This window comes from Psammomys obesus, unplaced genomic scaffold (assembly GCF_907164565.1).
Source record: "Psammomys obesus unplaced genomic scaffold, mPsaObe1.curated_primary_1811, whole genome shotgun sequence".
Lineage (NCBI taxonomy): Eukaryota > Metazoa > Chordata > Mammalia > Rodentia > Muridae > Psammomys > Psammomys obesus.
In genome coordinates, this window is record NW_026585686.1 from 12,556,010 (window position 1) to 12,576,623 (window position 20,614).

Genomic DNA, 20,614 nt, shown 5'->3' on the forward strand with positions numbered 1-20,614 from the left:
CAAAAGAATCACAGAAAGATATGGTAAACAACACTCCGAGACTCAATAACATTTCAAAAAATGCCTTCATTCTCTCCTGACAACAGACTTTCTTTCCTAGTCACATAAAATCATCATCCCTTGTTATTCCTAAGAAACCTTTCTATTTTTACCAATTTCTCTTAAGTCTAGAGTGATTCAATGAAAAGTTCATGTGGTAATGAAAGCTATAGAGAGGGTCTGAGGAGATGGCTCAGCCTGGAAAGTTGTTTCTGCACAAACATGAGGACCTGTGTTCATATTTTAGGCACAAGAGGCTGGACATGGTGGCATGCATCTGCAATGCAGGACTGGGGAGGCAGAGACAGGTGCCCTGAGACTTACTGCCTAGCTAGTATTGCCAAATCCATAATTTCCAGATTCACGGAGACACCCAAAAGCAATGTGGAAAACAATCTAAGTGTCTTATCTAACATCAGCCTCTGACCTTTACATGCAGCTAGACGTTGGCACACACATGAACAAGTATACATATTAATACACCCCAGACATAAATGCAAACAAAAAAAGAAAGCAAATTTTTCTCTGCCACCAGTTAGGCTAGTTTAGACCATCTTAGTTATTCCTAATCACAAACTTGTTAGAATAAGGCAAGGTTACTTAGTGTTGAGGAACTAAGTGAAAACATGCTAGGACAAAGAAAAATAATTCGTGCAAATATAAGAAAGTTTAACATATCAAAGAGATTTTCTCCATACTACATTACAGTGTGAAAGAACATGTCATGCTTTGACCCATGTTCGTGAGGTTAATTGATAACCCACATCAGCGGGATAACATACTACCCTTGGAGTGCTTTCCACCCAGCATCACTCCTCTGGGCACCACACCAAGGGTCAAAGCATGTTTGAGGTCTGTGCTTTGTTTTGAATACTCACCAAAATGTGTTTCTGAGTACATAAGGAGTTCTGAGTGAGTGGTTTGGAAATTATAAGAAAATTGAATAATACTTGTTTTATGTATAGTCTAATTGCAAGATGAATTAATAATCTAACAATGGTAAGAAATGAGCCTGACGATAGGACTCAACAAGATTCAAAAGATTAAGTCATTTTGTAAGTATTTTGTCCCATTTTCAGTGAAAAATGAATTGATGTCAATGAAAAGATATTTCTAGAATTTTGTTTGGAATCTTGTTATTTTGTTCCATTTGCCTTTTAATCTTTGGTGTTTGTGTTTGTTTTTTTTATTTTTTAAGTGTGGTGTGTGTGTGTGTGTGTGTGTGTGTGTGTGTGTGTGTGTGTGTGCGCGCGCGCTCGCCCCAGCACACATGTGGAGGGCAAAGAACAAATTGCAGGAGTTAGTTTAGTCTTGTCTTTCCACCATGTGGGTTTCAGGGATCAAACTCAGGTCACCAGATTTGTATGTTAAGCACTTTTACCTGCTGAGCAGCTCACGGGCTCCTGGTGTTTCCTTTTCTGTTCTCTTCCTTTAGTTGGCATTTCATTGTTTTAAAAAGTAAAACTTAAGAAAAATACTTAAATGTCTTATTTGAAGTCCATGTCACAAATGTGGGAGAATCATTTACTATTATTAAAATGCTGATTTCAGATTGAATTGCTGGGAAGCATTTATTTAAAATAAAAGGTCAGTTTTATGAGAACAGAAAGGAGGGCTTTGCTTTATGCTGTTGATAGTGGGAAATAAATGAAACATTTAAAATATGTACAGGTTGGGCCTTAAAAAGCTGACTTGTGGTGTTTTGATGAGAACCACAAGAAAAATCCATGTTGTTATTTTAAAAAAATGCACCATTGAGACACATGCATTTCAATTAAACACCATTCAAAACTAAGTCAATCAGAAAACATGTTGAATATGACAAGTGCTCGGTAATATTTTTTAACTTCTTCGCCCTCCTTTTACAATGATGTCTCTGATTCTCATCACTTTGACTATTTTTTAAACTGAAAAAAGGAGCTTCTCTGACCAATTGTGAAAACAGCCATTTATGAGATAAGCATAGATGTTTAGAAAGCAATTTGAAAGTATGATCATTGAGCAAAAAGACAATAGCAGCTTCTATCCTAAGGCCTATATCCTCTCTAGCCACTGGTATTTGAAGAGGGGTATAACATCCAGTGGTATGTCCCTTTCTATAGAGCAAGTTTCAAGTCCAATGAGAAACTGTTGTTTATCTCATGACATATGCAACCATTGTACCAATTGGTACTTATTGCCTCCTCGGTCAGTATTACAGCATCCAATGTGCAGCACTCAGTAAGAACCCTGATCTTTTTCTCTGCAAATGACTTGCATAGCACCTGTAAGCACCATGAAAGCTAGCAAGTAGTGAAGAAGTTTCTCAGTTAATTTAAGATTGACTTTTCTCTGTCCTACAGGCAAAGTATATGGTGTCTTAAGCAATAGGGTCTTACCATGTAGTTATGGTTGATAACTGAGTTCAATAACAATTACCTGTGTTGTTTTGGAAACCTCTGGGACCTCCCTGGCCAATTACTGGTAGAGAGGTATTGCACTGTTTGTATTGCAATTTTCATTTAATAATCCATGAAAACATCTACCTTCTGCTTCAATGATACAAAATAATTTCAAGCAGTCAATTCTAGGATTAGAGGGAAGCACAATCCTCAGGAACACAAATAAAAGTAATTTTGAAATTTTTCTCAATCTAGTTTTTTTCTTTATAGAATATGCATTTTGCTTTCAATTTTGTAGGCACCTAGAAAGCCAAGTATCAGAGTGGGTTATTCACACACATTATTTCAATCCAGCTTCAAAGAACTCCTATAAGGAGGGAAAGAAAATAAATTTCAGAAGTATATAATATGGTGACTCTACTTCTTTGATCCTAATTTGTTCTAACAATTTTAATTGTGGAGAAAATTAGCACCAGATTGTCATATATAAATGTAAGCAGTTAGTTCTCCTAAGGGATTTCTAGTCAAAAATGAATAAATTATGTGGCAACACATGATTGGAAATAGTTTTGCTTTATTTTTTCCAAGACAAAGTTTCTCTGTGTAGCCCAGGCTGTCCTGGAACTCACTTTGTAGACTAGACTAACCTTGAACTCCGAGATCCACCTACAACCACTTCCCAAGTGCTGGTACTAAAGGCTGGCGCCATCAAGCTTGCCTCAAGAAATATTTTTTAACATTCTTCTTTAACTTGACTTCAATGAAAAAAAAAAAAAAAGCTGTTGTTCTCACTGAAATATTTGTTATTCCTGCTTGAGAATTTCATACATGTGTATATATTTTAATTAAAGCCAGCCATCATTCTCTCTCTTCTCTAAATCCTATCCTATACCCCTTACCACATTGTCCCCATAAATTTGTACTCCTTCTTTAGAAACACTGAGTCCACGTAGTGCTATTTGTCTGTGCACTGGTGTAGCTCACCTACTGAAACATGGGTAACCTTCTGATGCTGTTTCTCAGCACCCATCAGTTGCCAGTGAGAATAGTTCATATGCCCCTCCCAGTTCTAGGCTGGAATTCTTGCATGGCTTGATATTGTTCACATCTTGTATATACAGTCAAAACTGCTGTAAGTTCATGCAGTTGTCCTATCGTGCCCAGAATACATATATAGTTGTTGCAGAAGTCCCTTGCCTCTGATTGTTATAATCTTTCTGACCCTCTTCCATGATGATCCCTGCACCTTATGAGAATAAATTGTATATGAATACTTTGAAGGCTCTTATTCTCTGCATGTTGAACAACTATGCATGTCTGTTACCTGACATTTATTGCAGAAAGAAGTGTCTCTTATGAAGACTGAGAGATACACTAGTCTATGGGTATAAGAAAAGAACTCAGAAGGCATTTTATATTTTGGCCATTTAAAAGAATGACTGTATTTAAGTTATTCCCTAGGGCCTACAGCCTAGCCAGTCACAGGAGTTGGGTTCTAATAAGGATGGCAAGCATGATTTCCATCAGGTTCTAAATAAAATCAGGAAATGGTAGTTTACACCTATAACATCCATGCCACTATGAGACATAAGAGGTAGGGACAGAGGAGGCAGTATGTAGAGGAATAACTAATACTAAGGACCTTTGAAAATGCCATATTGAAGCCATTTCTGCCATATTGCAGAAACTTCATAACATATATACGCACAAATATATTTTTAAAAAGTTAAAACTTGATCAAGGGGATACAAATCGGAAAGGAAGAGGTCAAAGTGTCACTATTTGCAGATGATATGATAGTATACATGAGCGACCCCAAAGATTCAACCAGAGAACTTCTTCAGCTGATAAACACCTTCAGCAAAGTGGCAGGATACAAAATCAACTCAAAAAAATCAGAAGCCCTCTTGTATACCAAAGACAAAAAGGCCGAGAAAGAAATTAGGGAAACAACACCCTTCACAATAGCCACTAATAACATAAAGTACCTTGGTGTGACTCTAACCAAGCAAGTGAAAGACCTGTTTGAGAAAAACTTCAAGTCTTTGAAGAAAGAAATTGAAGAAGATCTCAGAAGATGGAAAGATCTCCCGTGCTCATGGATTGGTAGGATTAACATTGTGAAAATGGCCATCCTGCCAAAAGCAATTTACAGATTCAATGCAATTCCCATCAAAATACCAACTCAACTCTTTACAGACCTTGAAAAAAAGATTCTCAGCTTCATATGGAGAAACAAAAAACCCAGAATCTCCAAAACAATTCTGTACAACAACAGATCATCTGGAGGTATCTCCATTCCCGATCTCAAGCTGTACTACAGGGCAACAGTAATAAAAACTGCATGGTATTGGCATAGAAACAGAAAGGAGGATCAATGGAATCGCATAGAAGACCCAGAAATAAACCCACACACCTATGAATACTCAATATTTGACAAAGAAGCCAAATCCATTCAATGGAAAAAAGACAGCATCTTCAACAAATGGTGCTGGACCAACTGGATGTCTACATGCAGAAAAATGAAAATAGACCCATATTTATCACCCTGCACAAAACTAAAGTCCAAGTGGATCAAGGACCTCAACATAAAACCAGATACTCTACATCAGCTGGAAAAAAAAGTGGGAAACAGCCTAGAACTCATTGGCACAGGAGACAACTTCCTGAACAGAACACCAACAGCACAGGCTCTAAGAGCAACAATCAATAAATGGGACCTCATGAAACTGAAAAGCTTCTGTAAAGCAAAAGACACTGTCATCAAAACAAATAGACAGCCTACAGATTGGGAAAGAATCTTCACCAACCCTTTATCTGACAGAGGGCTAATATCAAGTATATATAAAGAACTAAAGAAGCAGAAAAGCAACAAACCAAGTAATCCACTTAAAAAATGGGGAACAGAGCTAAACAGAGAATTCTCGAAAGAGGAACATCGAATGGCAGAGAAACACTTAAAGAAATGCTCAACCTCATTAGCCATTAGGGAAATGCAAATCAAAACGACCCTGAGATTTCACCTTACACCCATCAGAATGGCCAAGATGAAAAACTCAAGTGATAGCACATGCTGGAGAGGTTGTGGAGAAAAGGGAACCCTCCTCCATTGCTGGTGGGAATGTAAACTGGTTCAACCACTCTGGAAGTCAATCTGGCGCTTTCTCAGACAACTAGGAGTAGTGCTACCTCAAGACCCAGCTATACCACTCCTAGGTATATACCCAAAATTTGCTCAAGTACACAACAGGGACATTTGTTCAACCATGTTCGTAGCAGCTTTATTTGTAATAGCCAGAACTTGGAAACAACCCAGATGTCCATCAACGGAGGAATGGATACAGAAATTGTGGTATTTTTACACAATGGAATACTACTCAGCAATCAAAAAGGAGGAAATCATGAAATTTGCAGGCAAGTGGTGGGATCTAGAAAAGATCATTCTGAGTGAAGTATCCCAGAAGGAGAAATACAAACTTGGTATATACTCGCTTATATAGACCTACAAGACATGATAAACATAATGAAATCTACACACCTAAAGAAGATAATCAAGAAAGTGGACACAGGCGAAGGTGATTAATCCTCATTTAGAAAGACAAATGGGATGTGCCTTGAACTTATGACAGGAGTCTACCACAAAAGGCATCTGAAAGACTCTACCTAGCAGTGTTTCAAAGCAGACACTAAGACTCATAACCAAACCCTCGGCAGAGTGCAGGGAATCATATGAAAGAAGGGAAGTTAGTATGATATGGAAAGGATAGGAGCTCTACAAGGACCAAATATATCTGGGCACAGGGTCTTTTCTGAGACTGAAACTCAACCAAGGACCATCTATGGATATAACCTAGAACTTCTGCTCGGATGTGGCCTGTGGTAGCTCAGTAACCAAGTAGTTTTCCAAAGTAAGGGGGACACGGACTATTTCTAACAGGATCTCAAGGGCAGGCTGTTTGACACCTCCCCCCAGGGGAGGAGCAGTCTGTTAGGCCACAGAGGAGGACTTTGCAGCCAGCCCTGAAGATACCTGATAAAACAGGGACAGATGAAAGGGGAGGAGGTCCTCCCCTATCAGGGGACTTGGAAAGGGGCAGGGAGGAGACCAGGGAGGGAGTGTGGGGTTGGGGAGGGAATGAGGGAGCGGGATACAGCTGGGACACGGAGTTAAGAAAATGTAACTAAAAAGAAAAAATAAAAAAAAAAAAAAAGAAAAAAAAAAAAAAAAAAAAAAAAAAAAAAAAAAAAAAAAAAAAAAAAGTTAAAACTTAATGGTAAGACTATTTCTAAAGTTCCAACATTCGTGAGTCATAGAACATAAAAAAATAAAGCTGGTACTGATCTTAAATCATTAACCCTAATGTCTGTGTGTGTATGTGTGTGTGTCCCCCAAATTAAAAAAAAAAAACTGTTCTCAAGTTCTACTCTCATCATTGTCAAAAGTGAGATTGACAATGTTGATTTCTTTTATGTTTTTAAAGCAGTACTGTGTGTTTAGTATCCGGCAGAGGATAGTGTGTTTATTCATGAGCCAAACTGAGCCAAGTGATCAGTAACCTGATAAAACAGTGTCCAGAAATCACTGAGCTACACTAGAAAACAAAAGGGAAGGAAATTCCATTAGCAAGTTGCTGGAGGCAAGTGATTCAGCATGCTTCTCCTGGATATGGGGGTCTCTGAGCACTGACTCCGGGGAGGCCCACACTCAGCATTTTGAAGCTGATGTCACTGTCAGTTTTATATCCATTGTCTCCACAAAAAAAAAAAACAAAAAACCACGAACTATGAGGTGGAATTTCAGCTAGGAAAAATGCATGTTATCAGTTCACGGTTTCTTTTCTTTCCTGTTGGAGCTACTCTTTGTCCTACATGGTTTATACGTCCATACCCCCTTACATTGGTTCCCCTGAGATTGGCTCTGACAAACAGCTATACTAAGCACCAAAACTGTTCTCAGGAGATTTAACCTGTAATTTGAGGTAAAGATTTGGAACTACAAATATTTCAGATCCTATGGTTCATACTTTCCATAATGGAATGCCAGAGTCATTTTCTCTAATGGAAAAATTCCTTTAGTCTTGAAACACTTAACACTCATTTTGTCCCTGAAGAATTTTCTGATATAACTTTAATATCCTTGAGAATGTTGATAAACTTTCTAGAAATCTAATGTCATTCTGCAATAGATTTGTGTAACATGTTAATATTTGACAGATTTATTCTCCAGCCCTTTAGAGGTACTTGGGAAAACCTTGTAATGTTTCAGAATAGTTTCATTAGCTAAATAAGCATTCGAAATCACCTAAAACTAATTCTGAAAATTAATCTTTTGAATTTAAAGGACTTTAAGTTCATCTTTTTTTTTCTATTCGTTTTTTTTCTTTTTTTATTATTAGTTACATTTTATTAACTCTGTATCCCAGCTGTATCCTGTTCCCTCATTCCCTCCCAATTCCACCCTCCCTCCCTCATCTCCTCCCTGTCCCTTTCCAAGTCCACTGATAGGGGAGGACTTCCTCCCCTTTCATCTGACCCTGTTTTATCAGGTATCTTCAGGCCTGGCTGCAAAGTCCTCCTCTATGGCCTAGCAGGGCTGTTCCTCCCTTCGGGGGTGAGGAGGTCAAAGAGCCTGCCAATGAGTTCATATCAGAAATAGTCCCTGTTCCCCTTACTAGGATTCCCCCTTGGTTACTGAGCTACCACGGGCTATATCCGAGCAGAGGTTCTAGATTATATCGGTAAATGGTCCTTGGTAGAGTGTCAGTCTCAGAAAAGACCCCTGTGGCCTGCTATATTTGGTCCTTGTGGAGCGCCTATCCTCTCCACATCATATTAACTCCCCCTTCTTTCATATGATTCCCTGCACTCTGCTGAAGTTTTGGTTATGAGTCTTAGTATCTGCTCTGATACACTGCTATGTAGAGTCTTTCAGAGGCTCTCTGTGGTAGGCTCCTGTCTTGTTATTGTTTTCTCCTACATCCAATGCCCATCCCATTTGTCTTTCTAAGTGAGGATTGATCATCTTACCCTGTGTCTTCTTTCTTGTTTATCTTCTTTAGGTGTATAGATTTCATTATGTGTACTTGAACTTGGGTAACTGAACTTCTGTTAAACATTAAAAAGCAATACATAATGAATGAATGACAGTCTGTGTTGGTTTCCAACTTCACAAGAATCTGTAATCTAAAATCTCCACAACTATAAACACAAGAAAAAAAGATGGAAACCTCAGTGTATTCTAATGAATGTCATTAAAATCTTCTCTAAAGCACTCTATTGCAGTGCCTTGTCATGCAATAGTGATTCTGAAGTAAGTAGCAAAACCAAGAGGATGAGGATCTTTTCTCAAGTTAAGTCCTTGAGGGTTTGCAAGCTGCCTTTAGTAGATTCCATCTATATGTGTTTCTCACTCAGAAATGTATTCTTTCACGTAAATTCATAACTTAGTGAAACATAGTATAAAGTAAGCAAAGGCCTATAGGTATTAATAAATGCACACAGTAGCCAAAGTCCAAAAGGTATTAATAAATGTACACAGTATCCACAGTCAATCCAGATAATCCAGGGAAGGGGAACGGCTGCTTCCTCAATGGACAGCAACAGGTGCTGTCCTGGAATAGCCCCTCTGATCTCAAGAAAACAGACCTCAAGAAAACAGACGTAAAGGATTCTCAGGAATTGGGCTAGGGTCAAATCCTAATTTTAAATATGTATAAAAAGACAATTTCCTTAGCTTGAGACAGGACACACACACTCTCTTTATGTCTCAGCTGTGCAAATGATTTTTTTCTCTTTCGAAGTAGTAAATCCAGATAAATGTGAGTGCTGATAAAAGCAGAAACATTTTATCTGCAGCTCTATGATAGCTCTCTAAAACACTGATGTGTGGAAGAGAAGTGAACCACAATATGATCATGGGTGCAAGTTCAGCATTGTTACCATTAGTGTAGTAATGTACATATTCTTTCCCTAGGGACAGAGGATATTGGATTTTCTGTCATTAAATATGCCTAGGAAAGACACAAGGGGAGCAAAACTGGAGTCCCATGTTGGTTGACCACATCACTAGAAAGTTTGCCACTTTTGTGTGTCTCAGGTACTTTCCTTTCAGATGGATGGGAAAGAAGTGTTAAGACATGGTCACACATAGCCAAGGCTGGTGTTGAACTCCTGTTCTTTCTGCCTCCATCAACAAGCTGGGAACACGAACATGTGCCACCACACCCAGAATGGTCTCAAATTCTTAATCATAAAATCCTTTGCATCCATAAAGTTTTGGGAGAAAAATGCAAATTAGCATTATTTATTGACTGACCATTAGTTCTTGGCATTCATTTTCAACTCATTTGCTCACTTCCTGTATTCTTCCTTCTCTTTTTCCTCTCCTTCCTTCTTGCTTTCCTTCCTTCATTCATTTTTCCTGATCCCTGCCTTCATTTTCTTCTTGTACATTAATTCTTCTTTTTCTTCCTCGTTTTCTCTTGTATGTGTGAGTGTGTGTGTATACATAGGATGCTTTGTCATATATGCTGCTAAGGTGGCTTGGGCTCAGGCCAGTGTCCCCATATGTACAGAACTGAATAAAGTGGGTGTCTGAGAGGTCTAATTTGTCTTGATGTGAAAAGGGACATGGGAAGGTAGATGTTAGAACCAGAGTTGTATGAGTCCTGTGCTGGTCCTGGCTTGGAGTGAAGGGAGATAGGCAACTCTTGCAGTGCCATCTCTTCCAGTCAGGGGATGACTGCTGAGCTTGGAGGGCTTTCTGGACCACCTCCCTCCACTGAGCACCTGGTGTTTCCTGAGCACAGGCAGGAACCCATAGTGCAGAGAAGCTTACTCCAGCCATCATCCTTTTTACCAGTGCTACATGTTCTGGGTCCATGGGAATAGAGCTGTGGCTGCCAATGCTGCAGCTCCCTCCTCATCTTCATCCTCACTCCCTAATGGTGGGTCTTGCAAAAGAAGCCCAGGGCCTGAATCCAATCTTCCTCACCCACTGCGGCCAGTTCTACCTCTCTTTGTTCAGCATCTTGATTGAGGGGCTAGTCCAAGTAGCCTGCTGAGTTTGGTCCTGTTCCTCCTGCTTTTCCTTGGGCTCTTCACTGCTTCAATCCCTGGTTCCTTCTGTAGGACCCTGATGTGGCCCTAAGTCTTCAGTTTGATTGGGGAAGATATTCTCAGGGTCCACAGTGTCTCCCACTAGAATTACTGCTTCCATCCCGGGCAGGGCTTCACTTCTGGTGGGGCAGAACCTTCTGGGGCTCTTCACATTAATTCTTCTTCGCTATAAATATATTCTAAGACAGATAATATGCGTGATTTAGTAGAAGTATCACCATCTCTATTACTTTGGGGTTGAAATTATTTAAATCACATGATCTAACCATTTCTCTGCTATAGTTTTACCATTCATATATTACCAGTGTCTAACATGACTTATGAACTATGTAGGAAATAGTATCAATAGTCCCTAGCTAAAAGTTTCAATAACCTTTCCTCGTGCATGTATTAAACATCAGGCAGTCAAAGACGGATGTGTGGAGAATACATATAACAGAGTAGAAAGTTGTGCAGGTTGATTCTTTATCAAGTTGATGCAAGCTAGGGTCATCTGAGAAAGAACCTTAAGTAGAAAACTGCTTTCATTGGATTGATCTATGGATAAATCTGTGATACATTTCCCTGAGTAATGATTGATATAGAAGAACCTTCCCAGGATTCCCAAATAATGGCCACAATTTTCATTGGTCAGGTGCTTATAAATGCAAATCCCACAAGAGCACATAACTTCTTGCCTTCACCTAGTCAGGGCCAAACATTCATCCTTATTTACTTTTTTCCTATGTACATCTGGCCAGCATGTGATCAAGTACCTCCTGTGCAGTTGTGCCAACCAAGCTTGTTTACAGAAGCAAAAACAAACAAACAACAAAAACCTCTAAAATATGTGGCTTGTTATCTTACATGAACATGAGCACCCAGCATTCCAGGAAGTTTTCTGTCCATGGACAAGTGGGGCTTACTGGTTAGAGGCATTTTTTGTTTTATAATAATTTAAACCTAAAACATACATTTAGCCCTCCCACAAGCACATAAGCAGCATTTCTCCATGGCCGTGGATGGAATTCCTGTCTCCAAGTTTCTACCCTGACTTCATCATGGAAAGTGACTAGAAGGTGTAAGCCAAATATACCCTTTCCTCCCCAAGTCGCTTGAGACTGTGCTGTTTATCACAGTGATAGGAAGCAAACTAAGATAGAAGTGCTCGCAGAGGCTGTGTCAGACCACTTGACATGAGTTGTTACCATAAGAGATGTCTCTGGATTGAACTGTTTCATGGTAGGATATTGAAATACATTTTTTCCTCAAACCTGGGCTGTCATGGAACTGTGTACTACATTATGCAATTTTAATTTAGTTAGGATATTTGAAGGAAAAAGAAGTATGACATGAGATTATATCGGCTGCCTCAAATATTATGTAGAACAAATGATTAACTTCAATGAACTAGTATTGAATTAACAGAGGACAATGTTTAAATTCCAACACTAACATTTGTGAACTGTGTGAGTTTTGGTGGTCTGGTCTTATTTTTTTATCTGAAAAAAAATGGAAATAATAGTAGGATTTATTGCTCAAATTATATGAGGGTAAAATGAATAGACACAAATTTATTGCATGTAGTAATAAATATGGAGCTGTTATTAATATTATTGTTGTTTGATTTTAATTTGTCTGTCATCTCATTAAGAGGATTAGCCTGGATTATCTGCCTCAGTATAGAGAGAAAACATTCCTACAGTTTTTTGCTTGACTCTAAATAAATAATCACCCAGCATGCGTACCATTGAACCACTACTATGTACCAGGCTTGTCCTAAACACTTACACATATTAATTCTATTCTTATTCATAGTAACTCCTTTTTAGAGTTGCTGAAAGAACTGCGGTCCTTGAAGCAGTCACAAAAGCCAGGTTTAAAACTGAGATATCTGCTCTGAAGCCAGAACTCACATCTCATACTATGCTGACATTGAGAGGGTAGGAAAAAAATGAAAAAGAAAACTGTTTTCATTTCTCATTTTTCTCACCTGTGGATGATTTATCTTTATATTTCAGTCAGCTAAAATGTGTCATTGACTAATGATTTCCTCTAAAGACACACTGTTAAGCCCATTTACAGCTAATAAAACTTTTATATTTTTCTAGATAACAACTAGGCTACTTATAAAGTGCTTGGGTTAAAACATTTGGTGAAATTGTGCAGATTTGAGAACAGTGGTAGAGATAGCAAACAGCCTTCCTAACTTTCAAAGTCACCAAGGAAAAGAAAACTGTCAGCTTCATATTTCTTTCCTTTGACAACAATTTCTGGAAAGATGCTGCTAAGTGTTTTAAAACCCTCCTAACCAGAAACCACTGTAAGAACACAGCCCTGCTTAATCCTGCCTTGGTATAGGGATCCCACATCCTCTGCTTTTCTGGGCTTTATTCTTTTTTGGGGGGGTGGGGGAGAGGAGGGTCATTATTACGCTAACAATTCCTTTACCTTTGTTTTAATTTTCCTTTGTTCTACCTAATTAGAAGCATGAGAAAATTTTAGGCTGAGCCTGTGTTTTTTGTTTATAAATTTTACTTTCAAATGTTCTGCAGTGTATTCGGTTTCTTTAACTGATTTAAATTTCTATAAGGTCAATTTTATTACTTCTAAAGTAGGTTCTTATTTAGTTGTTGTAATTTTGGTTTCTTCTGGCAGGGCTTTTTAAGAAGATAGCTCTTCTGTTTCTTTTGTTTTGCTTGCTGTTTCGATGGCCTATTGCTTTTTGGTTATTTCTACTGTTTCATAGAATTTGTAGATTTATCTTATTGATATAAAAACACAACTCTCACTTCAAAAGTAATAAGAAACACTTTATTCTGGCAGTAAGTATGAGTGCCCATAGCTCAGGAACACAAATTTAGGTTTCTGCAAATTCTATGTTCCAACATGGAAGCAGTTTCATGAAGCTTTTATGGTAACAAAACAAAAAAGGTTATAAATAAAGAAGTTTTTCAATTCAATTGGTGCATCAGGAAGGGTATAATAGCAAGAAGAGAATCATTCTGTGCATTCTTAGCCCAGCAATTGTGGTTTGTTAATTTAATACATTCCTAAAAGTTTTTGTCTCCCAGGCAGAAGAGGTTAGGTTTGAATGTATCTGTTAGTCATGGAACGTTAGATCCAACACAAGCTTGGGCAAGGAATGGCTATAAGAAACTAAAGATAGCCTAAAATAAGCAGCACTTAGTCTCTGGACCAGCAAAATTCCAACCTTTCCACATCGCTAAAGCTTTCATCAGTAAATCAGCCTTTGCAGACACAGCTTCTTTCCAAGAATTCCTGTTTGAAGCCTATTTGATAATCTTTTTATCAATGACTGTCTTGTGATTCCTTGAATAATTTTTAGAAAGATGACTGATCTTTGACAATCTTTCGTCCAATGTCCTCTTTCCTTGGCAGCAAGTTGTAGGATTTTTTTGCAAGTTTTTTTTTTTTTTTTTTTTTGCTGTTGTTGTTTGTTTGTTTGTTTTTCTAGAGGAGCAGACTTTGGGATGTGTTGAAGGTATGCATGGTTTAAATGCATATTTATGTGGCTGAATGCATACATGTTTCCCATAGGTGTTGATGCCAGAGGTCAATGCCAGGTGTATCCCTCTATCACTGTCTCAACCATTGCTGTGCCAGATTCACCAGACTCCCAAAAGACCACCAATAGTCAAGTCCATTGCAAAACACATGAGGATTTTTTTATTACAAGCCATAGCTTGGGCTCACACATACACCACCAGAGCAGTTGAGAGCCTCATGCACAGGTTAGGTGGCTGGTTTAAAGAATCTGGTCCCATTTATTCGCTTAACCATGTTCACAGCAGCTTTATTTGTAATAGCCAGAATCTGGAAACAAACCAGATGTCCCTCAAATAAGGAATGGATACAGAAATTATGGTACATTTACACAGTGGATCAACTATTAAAAACAAAAAGTCATGAAATTTGCAGGCAAATGGTGAGAACTAGAAAAGATCATCCTGAGTGAAGTATCCCAGAAGCAGAAAGACACACATAGTATATACGCACTTATAAGTTGATAGTAGACATATAATATAGAATAAATATATTAAAATCTGTACACCTAAAGAAGCTAAGCTAGAAGGAGGACCTTGGGCAAGATGATCAATCCTCACTCAGAAATGCTAATGGGACTGACATCAGAAGAGGGAGAAAACGGAACAGGACAGAAGCCTACCACAGAGGGCCACTGAAAGACACTACCCAGCAGGGTATCAAGCTGAGACCCATAGCCAAACTTTTGGCAGTGTGTCAGGAATCTTATGAAAGAAGGGAGAGATAGAAATACCTGGAGGGGACAGGAGCTCCACAAGGAGAGCAACAGAGCCAAGAAATATGGGCCCAGGGTTATTTTCTGAAACTGATACTTCAACCAAGGACCGTGCATGGAGATAACCTAGAACCCCTGAACAGATGTAGCCCATGGCAGCCCAATCTCCAAGTCGGTTTCCTAGTAAGGAAAACAGGGACTGTCTCTGACATGAACTCATTGACTGGCTCGTTGATCACCTCCCCCTGAGGGGAGAGGAGACTTACCAGGCCACAGAGGAGAGAATTCAGCCAGTCCTGATGAGACCTGATAGGCTAGGGTCAGATGGAAGGGGAGGACTTCCTCTATCAGTGGACTTGGAGATGGGCATAGAAGGAGAAGAGAGAGGAAGGGTGGGACTGAAAGGGAATAAGGGAGGGGGCTACAGTTGGGATACAAAGTGAATAAACTGTAATTCATATAAAAAATAAAAATTAAAATAAAAGAGTCCGGTTCCTCCCAGCATGTCCAAAGCAGGGAAATTCCTGCCTGGCAAGCATCTATTGGTTGAAACACAGAAAGGAATGTGGAATTGCTTGGCTACAGGAAGTCCCCAAACCATTAATGGTCTGGCATTCTTTGTTAGGCCATCCTAAGGGAGGGGCTGATCTAGGATGGTTTCTTAAAAACTATATCTTTAGTGAGCAGGAAAGGAATGCAGTAAAGCTAGTTCCTCCAGACAAAAGTGGCTGGACATGTCTCCACCTATCTGGCCTTTGTTCAGGCTTGCACTTTCAACTATAAACTAATACCCCAAAACAGTAATTTTTAATTATTTGGTCTCTCACCTTACAGTTGTTTCTGAATCTTGATCTCGCTGATTAGACTCAGCAAGACAAACTTGAAAACAAGCCCCAGGCATCCTCTCATTTTCACCCCTACCCTATCTCCTCCAGCTCTGCAGTTACACATGTACCTGACTTTTTCTTGCATCCTAAGAATCCAAAGTTAAGTCCCCATGGTTATACAACGAACAAGTTACCACCTGAGTTAATTCCCCAGTTGCTATTTTGCTGTTATTGTTGTTGTTATACATTCTCAACAGTGCATGGATTATCCAGAACCAAATGTTTCTGAAAGATGCTCTTCTCAGCTTTGCTGTGCAGGACAGCATGTACTCTCATGGATTTACAGATGATAAGGCTTATGCTGATTTTTAAAATATGTAATTCACACTAATATGTCTGTGACACCATGGTCTGGAGAATTAACAAGAATGTTTATCAATGTTCCTTCCTAGTGCTTGAAACAATACATGAGCTAGAATTTCTAATCAAAAACAACACATGGCCACAATATATCCCTTTCAGTTTGAGACTGGAGGATAGAATGTCTAATCCTAGTCCTATTTCTATATCTCTTGATCTTCCAGTGCCTTCTACTTTATTAATATGTGCTTATTTTTCTCCAGGGCCTCATTATGAAAATAAAACCTTAAAAGCCCTATCAGTGGACTTAGAGAGGGCATGGGAGAAGATGAGGGAAGGAGGGTGGAAATGGGAAGGAACTAGAGAGGGGGCTACAGCTGGGATACAAAGCAAATAAAATGTAACTAATGTAAAAAAATTTAATAATAAGAAAGTCATATATTTTAGCAGTTCCCAAAGCAGACATTTAAAGCAGTTCTGCTATTATTAGTTGGATATGAAGTCTAGATCTGTGTTGCTCTTGGATTTCTCACTGATATTACCTCCTTTATGGAAAGGACTTCAAAGGCAAAGGTCTGACCTCACTGATCTCCTCAGTAGGGTGTACCACCATCAACATGAGTTGATTTTAGTTACCACTCACCTAGTTATTCTCTTGCCCCCACACACATTCTATTGCCAAATCTCCCCCTCCCACTTGTCATTGTGTTATATGATGCCTGTATATCTTCCTGCAAAACATGAGAATTATTTATGCTTCTGCTTACCTTTCTTAAGACATGTGTTTAAATATCATCTAGACCACAGTCTGCTGCCTCTATCTGATTTACAGTATTCTAAAGCATGACAATCCACATTAATTTCTATAACCTCTAACTGTTTACTAACACAAACAACCCACCAACAAGCATCTATTGAGACCCTTTGTGTCTGAGTAGGAACACCTGAAATTTGTGGCCAGGAATGACATTAGTTGTCATAGTCTCTGCACAATCTGAATTTACAAATACTCTTCCAAATCATATTCCATAATGGCTATAGCTACCACAAGATTTGAAGAATTTAATGAGGGCTTCTGCATCAGTGGCCAAACCCTGAATGTTCCTGCTTTTTAATTTTTGTTAATGCAATGAGTAAAAGTGATGCCAGTGTTTTGATTCCCATCTTTCTTTCTCCATGCATTTGGACTTATGTCATTGGTTCCAATGTTTTTAGGAAGGATGTAATGAAAGGATATCCCCTTCAAGTTACTCAGTGTCCTTTGTCTCAGTCTTAATTTTCAGTTGAGTTGCTCTTTTAATTTTGTTGCTGTTATTGTTCATTAGCAACAATTTCATAGCAATCTATTATAAAGCTCTTGCCATTTATACTGAAAATTATATTTTCTCTTCCAATACTTCCAATCTGTTGACCGTGATTTTTCCATTATATCTATAGTAAATAAAAACATTATTGTTTTATAAAATATACTGTCTTTGCCTTAATAATTTTCCTTTTGAAGTTATAAGATAGGCCTATAGAATTAGTATATCTTACAGTAAAACTATAAATTCTACTATTCACTTTGCCAGTGGAATGCAGATTAATTCTGGTGATCCTTATGGGCAAATGCCAAGAAAAAAAATTTCAAGATCAATAACCGCATATCAGTTTGCAGGAGACAGGGTAATCTACTCAAGGAAGAAAGACAACCACATCCCCAAAAGCACCACTAACTAGGGATAAAATTGGTATTCTCTCTTCTTTCTTTCCTCCCCACCACCCCCCATTTCTACCTCCTCCACTCCTCCTTTCTTTATCCAACCCTACTTTCTTTACCACTTTCTTTGTGGTGGCTAAGATGACTACAAAAATGATATCCAGGGTTCTACAGTCTTCTCTTAGCCAAGCAGAGAATAAATAAAATCTTCTCTGTATGTCTTAGTAGAAAACTCCCAAGAGAAAACACACTTCTCTTTCTTGGTCATGTGCCTTCTCCAGTTATGATTACTGAGGGGCAGAGCACCAGACCATACCCTTATGGAGGCCATCTGGAGTGGTCTCCATAGAGAAATGAAGGACTAATCCATGTCTTGTCGTGTATCTGTGCATTTACTTGCATATTACCCGCATAAATGAGTATTTCATTATTTTATTCTCATTGTCAAGCATAATCATAGCATGTAGCTGTTTCTTGTTCAGTGTTTGTTGCATAAATATTTCTTTTAACAAATGTAAAGGTGATTTTAAACAGCCCATCTATAACTAACATAGAAATACTTTTGAGTTATGTGAAATGCCAGTACATTGATTTCGTTTTGCCATGTACAGCACATGCTACATTACTGTAGTTTTATTTGGCTAGAATACCTTTCTTTGTTTCACCTGGTTTGGGAGTTTTGTTACTGTCACAATGTGCAAATGTTTCCTGAGCTGTCACATGCTGTATTTAGAGAATTCAGAACTCTGGATTCCTTATATTCCAAACAGTGCCAGATGTCATGAAGTCATATACAGATGTCTTACATCAACAAGATTATCCTAACAGTTGGACTTCTTCATCTGAATACTTCTGCTGGGGAGAGTTAAGTAGCCTAGAAGGCAGTGAAAACTGAAACCTTCTGTTCAGCTGTGAGGCAGAAATGATGCAATCAGCCACAGTGTTTGCTCAGTCAGTATCCTTAGCTTAATGTGGCAGTGCAACATGGATGGATGTAGAAATAGTATTTGGTGAAACCAGAGAGAAAGCATACTCACTGTTCACTCCTAGAGGCCATGACATCTGCAGGTAGAAGGATACCTGTGACATAGATGAATCATAGGACCACAAGTATCAAGGATCAGGGTCCCAACAAGTTATTCCCTGGAAAGTCGTTGCTGACACCACAAAACACCCGGCTACAGTGGTGCCTAATATGATCTGTAGAGACAGCTTTGTGTTTTGTGCACATTTTATTCTTGTTCCTGTACTACTCTTTCTACCTCTTCCCCCTAAAAAACATCCGAGCATCTATCTAAAATGAGCTCATGCCTTGTCTTCCCTATAGCATATTCTCCAGATCTATCTGTACTGAGTTCTACTGAATCTTATGGATCTTTGTTAATGCAGAAACTGGTGTCTGGCAAGTGGGGGGTGGGGAGGAGAGTTCTTAGTTTTGTTAATAAAAGAATTTTAAAATGGACTAAAATGGAAGCTCCTGGGCAAATTTGTTAGAGTTTGACAGAAAACAACGAGACAGGCAAGCTGTAAATCTTGGCAGCTGCCGGAAGGGAGATAAAGAGAGAATACCATGTGTTTGGCAGTGGAAGGTGGCAAGCAGCTGCAGGGTGCAAGGGGTAGCAGCAGAGGAACAATGAGAAAGCCCAGAGTGACAGAGAAAGTGTGCTTAGGTTTTGGCTCTTATCTAAGAAGAAAAGAGATAGAAAAGAAGGAAAACAGAAACGAATACCAATCAATGCATAATAAATAAAGAGGTACATGCTGCTGTCAAAATGTTACATGAATTAACAGGATTGAAGGCCATTGAGGATGAACCCCTCCCTCATGTTAGACTCTAGATCCTACCTCTGTTTCCTTAGTAACAGTAGAACAAAAAACCCATCCTTAGGAGTTAAATTATTGTATTTTAATGCAGAATATCTGGGCTTTGTTGACACCCATTAAGATACAACTTCTTCCACCTGATTGAAAATAAGTTCTACTTGTGGCTACCTAAAACTTCACATATTTTGTCTCCTCATTTTAGAAGTTATTCCAGTGTGGCCTGTCAGCCACCTGACCAGGATTGCTACCACCCAATCCCATCCATGCCCAGGAAAAGTGATTCACCTAAAAGTATGGGGAGGTCGAATTACCCCCTTGATGAGATAATGCACTGTGCCTTCACAGAAGTCCCTCCCTCGGTTCAGAGACTTGAAATATTTCCATGAGAAAGTCTAACTTCTTTTTGCTCTACAGCATTTTATTTTATTTTATTTTTTGATTAATTTCATTTTATTTATTTGTTTTTTGTTTGTTTTTGCCTTAAACTTCAATCCCAGGAACAGGACAAACATTCAAAAAGTGTCACTGAAAGGATGTACTGAGTACTTGAAAAAGCTATTTGACCCTTCCAAATCCTTTGCTTCATTTAGTCACACCAACAATGATTTGAGGTAGGCAAAAAAAGACATAACCATGCCTTTACTGATGAGAAAATAAAACCATAGAAATGATGCAAAGTTTGTTCAAAATCAATAGCTTATAAATGATAGGTTTAAACTACAAAGCAGGTCTTCTGCCTTTAGCCATAATCTATATTCAGACTTTAATTCTCCCAAAGTAATGGTTTTACTGCCTTTGGGCCAGTTAGATGTTTAACATGAGGCAGTCCAGCCTGCCTTCTTTTTTTTTTTTTTTTTTCTTGAGTGTATGTGTGTGTGTGTGTGTGTGTGTGTGTGTGTACTTGATATTTTCCTTCATCTACCAACTAAACTAAATGTCTGAGTCTTTTGTCAGGATGCTGGTGACCTATAACAGCATTTATGGATTGTTTTTACTGACCTGCTGTTCCTTGTGTCCTGGTTTCTAGGTACACTTCCTAAATGCAGCCTTGGGGCAAAGATCAGCTGCCCAGGTGACTCCAAATATACTGTTGCTCCCATATTTG

General features: G+C 38.7%; 1 protein-coding gene and 1 pseudogene across 5 annotated transcripts in view; one reads left to right on the plus strand and one right to left on the minus strand.

Annotated features, from left to right (window-relative positions):
• Positions 1 to 20,614, plus strand: part of Ptprd (protein tyrosine phosphatase receptor type D) — a gene marked incomplete in the record, with an annotated part of 2,622,804 nt that overhangs the window by 1,941,549 nt on the left and 660,641 nt on the right.
• LOC129692808 (male-enhanced antigen 1-like) lies at positions 7,355 to 10,638 on the minus strand (annotated as a pseudogene).